The sequence below is a fragment of the Octodon degus genome, unplaced genomic scaffold (genome assembly GCF_000260255.1).
Source record: "Octodon degus isolate 3935 unplaced genomic scaffold, OctDeg1.0 scaffold00100, whole genome shotgun sequence".
Taxonomy (NCBI): Eukaryota; Metazoa; Chordata; class Mammalia; order Rodentia; family Octodontidae; genus Octodon; species Octodon degus.
In genome coordinates this window covers 2,005,409-2,012,022 of record NW_004524676.1, presented here as the reverse complement: position 1 = coordinate 2,012,022, position 6,614 = coordinate 2,005,409, and the positions used below count along the sequence as shown (strand labels likewise).

At 44.8% G+C, this 6,614-nt stretch overlaps 1 protein-coding gene across 5 annotated transcripts in view; it reads right to left on the bottom strand.

The window, feature by feature from the left end:
• Pphln1 (periphilin 1) overlaps positions 1-6,573 on the bottom strand; it is a 306,142-nt gene extending 299,569 nt beyond the window's left edge. For 2 of the 5 annotated variants that reach the window (XM_023723541.1, XM_023723542.1), the window contains exon 1: positions 6,468-6,570. The gene's annotated coding sequence lies outside the window, so the exon portion shown is untranslated. Of the gene's footprint in view, positions 1-6,278; positions 6,379-6,417 lie in introns of all 5 variants that reach the window. The other 3 variants (XM_023723544.1, XM_023723545.1, XM_023723543.1) reach the window with 3 other exon arrangements.
• Between the last annotated feature and the right edge of the window lie 41 nt (positions 6,574-6,614).

Genomic DNA, 6,614 nt, shown 5'->3' with positions numbered 1-6,614 from the left:
AAAAAAGCCCTAGTGTCAGCCCACTCAGGGGTCCCGAGGTTAAAGAATGCACGTGTGGGAGACAGCGGCAGCACGGCAGGCAGCGTGGCGCGGGGCAGGGCGGACAGCAGAGTGGGTGCCCACGGGAAGAGCCGCCTGGGTGCTGCAGGATCGCACACAGGCTGTCACCTCATGGTCACACTCCTGCGGAGTGCGTAGCCAGCGCACGGGAGGTCACCTGGGCGTAGTCACAGCTACAGCGCTGTATCCCACTGTGCGCCTGCGCTGGACAAGCAGGCCGCGTCCTCAGGCGTCCTGACACCCTCCAGCTTCGGGGCAGTCTGTGGTTCCTGCACTCAGGCTCCGCCTTCCTGCTATTTAAGGCCTAACTTAAAGCCTCTAAGAAATCATTCCCAACCACCACCGGAAGGGGAGCCAAAGACCACGTGCACTTCTCCACTCTCACACCAGGAAGAAAATAATTTCATTTATTGCACAGTTTAAAAAGCAGACAGACCATTTACTCCTACTTCTTGTTGAGTGGTTTGTGTAATATTAGGTTTCCCATGTTCTGCATTCTGAGTGCTTACATCTGTTCCCTTCATGTTCAGTAGTTTTAATTAGAGAAAAGTGTTAAATGAACAATTCTGTGAATACAGAGCCAAAGGGCCCTAAAACAAATCACAGTGATCCCTAAAAAAAAAAAAAAATCTCTACCTTGTGTTTTTTAAAACTATTAATTTTTTTTTCTTTCCTTTTTTTTTTTGCGGAAGCGGTGATTGAACTCAGGCTCTTGGACTTGCCAGGGAAGCGGTTATTCTACTGCGCCATCTCCCCGGCCCTATGAATTTATTTTAATACAAAGATATCCAGATAAATTTTCAAATTGCAGTGACAGTTGGGGGGGTAGGCAGGGAATTAGAGCATGACTTGGGTGGCTGATGACTAGTATTTACCACAGACATATTGTGCATTGTATACTGGAAGAAGTGATTTCTTGTAAAATTATTACATGCATGCACTATGTGCTAGTCCTAGCCTCTGACCTTTTCCTCTACCCAGAAACAAAAGCTAAGACCCTGCTTGGCTTAATTACACCAATAAGTGAAGCAGGCATTTTTATTTTTTATTTATTTTTTAAAATGTATTTTATTTATTTATTTATTCATTCATTTATTTATTTAGTGCGTGTGGCCAGCTCAGCCCACCAGGGGGCGGGGCTGGCTGGCATGTGGTGCTGGGGGAGTGAACCGCGGTACCTATGCTTTGCTTAGCTTAGCTTGTCTAAGTAGGTGCTTTAGACCACTTAGCCATCTCACCAGGCCGAAGCAGATATTTTTAGATACCAGCTTACCCCTGTATGTATGACCAGGGCAAAGACCCCATGCTGGGAATTTCAGTAAGTTTTCGTTATCCACTTAAAGCTTTTTTTTTTTCCTGCCCCCGGTACCAGGGAGTTCGGGCCCTTGCACTTGCCAGCCAAGCGCTTACTCTACTGAGCCATCTCTCCGGCCCCTTGCATTGCACCACTTTTACTTCTACCTTCCTCACTCACCACAACCTGACTTCCCTGTTTCCACTCGAGGCTTTCAGCTTTGAGCTAGCCTCACCCACTTCTTCACTCTGCCAGAGTGAGGGCATGAACCTGAGGGTGTAGGGTGCATTAGAGAGAGACAGACAGACACACAGACATGGACAAAGGGATGTCTCACCTAGCTCGCAGACCCAGCCAAGTGCTACAAAACTAAAATACAATTCCTGCCAGCACTGTTCAGATTGGAGAGATAGGAGGCTACGTTCCTTTCATCAAGTACGAAGCACTTTCTCCTTTGAGAGCTGACACTCAGGGTACAGGGTAAACTCGACACTACAGAAACCAGGGCTACACAGCTGCAAGCACACATACAGACAGGACATGTACAGGCCGAAGACAAGGTGGGCAACGCACACAGAGAAGGATGAGAACAGGACAAGGAGAAGAGGTCATGGCGTGGCCTGGTGGTTCATGGTCTAGGCTGCTGGGTGGGACCAAACACTGTGTTTGGCCTCGCTTGGCGAGAGCTGGGTGAGGCAACTCTCCTTCTCTCAGAGAAGATGGCACTACATGTAAGGTTGCTCTTGACTGTCATACTACAATATCTCACGAACTTTAACAACAAATATGAGCATCCTCGTCCTGGAAATTCCTAGTTTTATTCTTGACAAAAATGGTCTCACATTCAAAAATAATCCAGAAATCAAGACAACGATCTTTTGTTCAAATGACATGTTAAATTCACACAAGAGTTTATGGAGGACTTTGTAATGACTTTCTTCAAAACTGTAAAGAGAGCTTCATTATGTAAAGTTTAAATCTATGAAATATTTTATCTTGGAGGTAAAAAAACAATCTATGGCGGTATTATGTTATGTGGAGGCTGAGGCAGGAGAACAGCTTAAGATCAGAACCTTGAGGCCAGCCTGGGAGTAAGTAAGACTTGGTTTTTAAAGAAGAAAGCCTGGCAAGCGCAAGATCCTGAGTTCAATCCCTGGTATCTCAAAAAAAAAAAAAGGAAGAGGAGGAGGAGGAAAGAAAGACTAAAGAAAGAACAGCTCTTGCAATATGGCTTATCACTTTACCACTTGATATGAAATTCAAAATAAATGGAAATCTTAAAGATATTAACATATTCATATTAAACAGAATTATTAAATAGAATTATAGTTAGACAGTATTAAAAAGATTTCTTCCTCCAAATGCTGCAGAGATCTTGTGAAGTAACTCAGTACTACACTGCAGACATAAGACCGGAATAATTGGTCTCTCCTGATCCTTTGCTAGTATTCTAGCCAGCACTTTTTTTTTTTTTTTTGTCTTTTTGAGACAGTGTCTCACTATGCAGTTCAGGCTGGTCTTGAGCTCAGTAGTCTCTAACTTGCAAGGATCCTCCTGCATCAGCCTCCCAAGTGCTATGATTACAGGCCTGAGCCACCATGCCACCACCACACCTTGCCTGGAGGCAGCAGTTTTTCTTTTCTTTTTTTAAAAAAATTTAAACTAAAGGGCTGGTGAGACGGCTCAGTGGTCTAAAGCACCTACTCAGAACAAGCTTAGCAAAGCACAGGGACCGCGGTTCAATCTCCCAGCACCACATGCCAGCCAGCCCCGCCCCCTGGTGGGCTGAGCCGGCCACACACACACACACACACACACACACACACAATAAATAAATGTTTAAAAAAATAAATAAATTTAAACTAAAGAACATTTATTGGGGCCAGGGAGATGGCTCAGTGGAATAAGTCCTTCCCCAGCAAGTGCAAGGGCCTGAGTTCGATCCCCAGTTCCAGAAAAAAAACAAAAACAAAAAAAACCACCACCATTTATTTTCACTAAGACTTTTTCTTGAGAACATAACTAAACTTTGTCATCATTCCCTACCCCATCTTAAAAGATTAGTAAAGTGAATGTTCTAAAGCAGATAGAAACAATCTGAATCAGATAGAAACAATCTGAAGGACTGGAACCAACATCAAGAAGGAACAACTGCCTTTTGAATCATAAAAATGTTTAAGTAAAAAAAAAGAAGAAGAAAAAGAAGAAGGGCTCAATGGGTTTCGGATTGAGAAGATCCTCGCACCTCACATTTCATCTAATGCATTCAATCCTGGCTAGAGTGTAACAAAATGGAATGAGGCTCACAGGACAGCATTCCACGGCACACACTGCACATACCTGCGCTCCCAGCCCCTACTGTTTCCAATCAATTATTTTTTTTCTATAATTTTATTGAGAAACAAATAGCAATGAGACAGTTTCATGGTCAGATTCATAGCCAGCATAAATTCTGCCTTCTGGCCTCTTGGTAGGCTGTACCAGCAAAATAGTGTGAGACATCTCGCTAAACCCTTCGCAGCCACAAATGCCGACTCCACAAGCTACACACAAAGTCCGCTTTTTATGTATTTTGTGCAGGGTCTTACTACACAGCTCTGTCTAGTAGAGATCCTCATGTTTTCAAGTCTCCCAGTGTCGGGATTAGCATGCCTGGGGGCGGGGCTGGCGTGGTATGTGGTGCCAAGGATCGAATCCCTGTCCCTGCTCTTGTCTAAGCAGGCACTTAGTCCGCTGAGCTATCTTGCCACTAGCCAGCAGTTTGAAAGCTAATATACTACCGTATTACTGCAAAAACTTCAATGTCTTATGTACTTTATGAATCAATCCACAATTTAGAGCTTTTATTTATTTTTTTCAATTTAGAAGCAGATACTTTATTAACTGACCAAATCATAAAAATACCATGGGGTATACCTTAGTTCATCCTTCTAATAAGCCTGCTGGTCTGGTCTTCCCTGTTTCCTGCATCTCCACCTTCCACAAAATGGGTGGTCTTTTTCTCCATTCCACTTCAAGGAGATGATAACTCGAACGGCCACAGGAAGTTATTTGCCTCTTTGAAGCTTTTTCCAACAGTATATATCTCATGAATCAGATCCTCCATGCAGATGATCCCATATTTACCAAGAGATTGAGCAATCAATGAATTATCTGTCAAGGCAATTCGCTTCTTATTGATTTTGCCGTAGCCACGCTTGTATACTAGTTCGTTCACTGACTTCAGGTTTGGGTGTCCTCATGCAGTGTATGGCTCTACAATTCTCAGCATGTTAACTGAAGCCTTGTTGAGCTTAACGAAGGTACCATTGAAGTTTGGCGAAGGCGAAGAAGCTGTAACACCTTGCGGACCTTTGGGCTCACACCATTGATACCCCTGATCCGGATGACAAATGCCAGTTTGGGCTCTGCAGGGACATAGAAGTTGCCAGCTTTTCTCGCCATCCTAGCCATTCGGATCTCAGTTCTGTACATCTGTCTGTACTCCTTAGGATAGTGCCTGGCTTTTTCATAGATGAGCTTCCTCCTCTCCTTGTGAAGTGTCTTCTGGGCAAACTTCTTTCTCAGGCGCTTTATCTTTAGCTCTGCAAAATGTTTTTGCTTTTTCATAAGGGTTTCTGGCACAGCAGGAGCCTTCTTTTTCTTCTCTTCTGCAACCTCCATGGTTCCAGCCGGAAAAGAGCTAGAGCTTTTAAAAAGTAGCAAAAAAAGTAAAAATATAATTTTGCTGAAAACCTACAAATAAGGCAGCTAGGATACAGCTATATATATATATATATTCATCTTTTAAATATCTTCTTAATGTCATTTCATGAAGTCTCCCACTTTGCTATTTTTTCACAGCACTAATCACTTAACAGTTAATTTATTTTTAATGTGTATTATTGATGTCTTACTAGAAAATATGAGCTTAATGAAAGTAAAGTTATCTACTTTGTTAGTTGATCACGCCCCTAGAACAACGATGTGCAAAATATGTGCTCAGTACCAAATACATGCTCAGTATTCAGAGGACATTATAAATCCACAAACACGGTTACTGCAAGCAAAAGGAGGCCAGATCTCTACTTTCACCCTACCTCCCACCTTTCAAGAGAAGGTCTCACAGACACCTTCGATTCACACTGCCAAAACAAATTCCTCCTACTCCTGAGAAATCCACTTCATCTCCTGATTCCCTGTTGCTAAGCCTTGTATCTAGATGTCCTCCCAATACTCAGGCGCCCAGGAATGCAGCTTTGGAGAGGGAGCTCCATCAGGGGGCACGACGGCGGTGCGTGGTGTGAGATAACGTGACTTAGCCCAGTTCTAGCTGTGGATAATGGTTCCCCACCATGGGTGCCAGCGGAACCCACCGGTAGGCTTATAGCCTGGATGGAATAGAGGGACAGAAAGAAAGCAGGCTTGAGGCTTGCTGCCTGCTGCCTGCTGCTTGCTGCCTGCTCCACCGCGGGCAGTTTCTCCTCTGAGATGCTGCTCTACCGTGTCATCCTATGGTGCCATCCGTCTGAGGGGCTTAAAACCTCTTCAAACTGTGATGCAAAATAAATTTAACCTGTGAAGGTCAGAGCAACGACACTTTGTCAGAGCAATGACAAAGCGACCAAGGCTCCTGCTTCGCCCAGTGACACCACCTGTTACCCAATGGCCCAAATCAGAACCCCGAGCCATTAAAATCCCCAAACTGTTCACATCTACATATGCACTAAACCTAGGTATTTTTATTCTTTCAATAAAACATATGTATCTATAGTTCCATTCCTGCTATCTATTTAAATACAAAAAGTGCCTATTACTAATTCTATTACAATATTTAAAATTATGAACTGAATTAAAGATAAGTTTGAGATTACAATACATTATGGTCTTCAGAAAAAAAAAAAATTAAGCATTTCTGTTGAGTAAAGTGGCCAAAAAAAAGTACCTCGCAGAATTAAGGCGCGGGAAGCGGAGGTGTCCCGCGCTCCGCTCTTCCTCGCTGCCAAAACTCGCAGCTTCGCTCCACGCCGCACGTCAGCGCAGAACTGTCGCGCGGTCCCCACGCGACACGTTTCGGCCGCGAAAAGCGCGCCCCGGCGCCCCGGGATTGCAGCCCTCTCTCCCGGCCCATTACCTCTCGGCAAAGGAACGCGCTCTCACCGACTCCGCGGACAGGACCGCCAGCAGCACAGCGCACCGCGGGACCCCGGCTCCGCCGCCGCCTCTGCCGCGCTCCCGCGAGGCACTTCCGGCGCGCGCGGTGACGTCACGGACGCGCCCG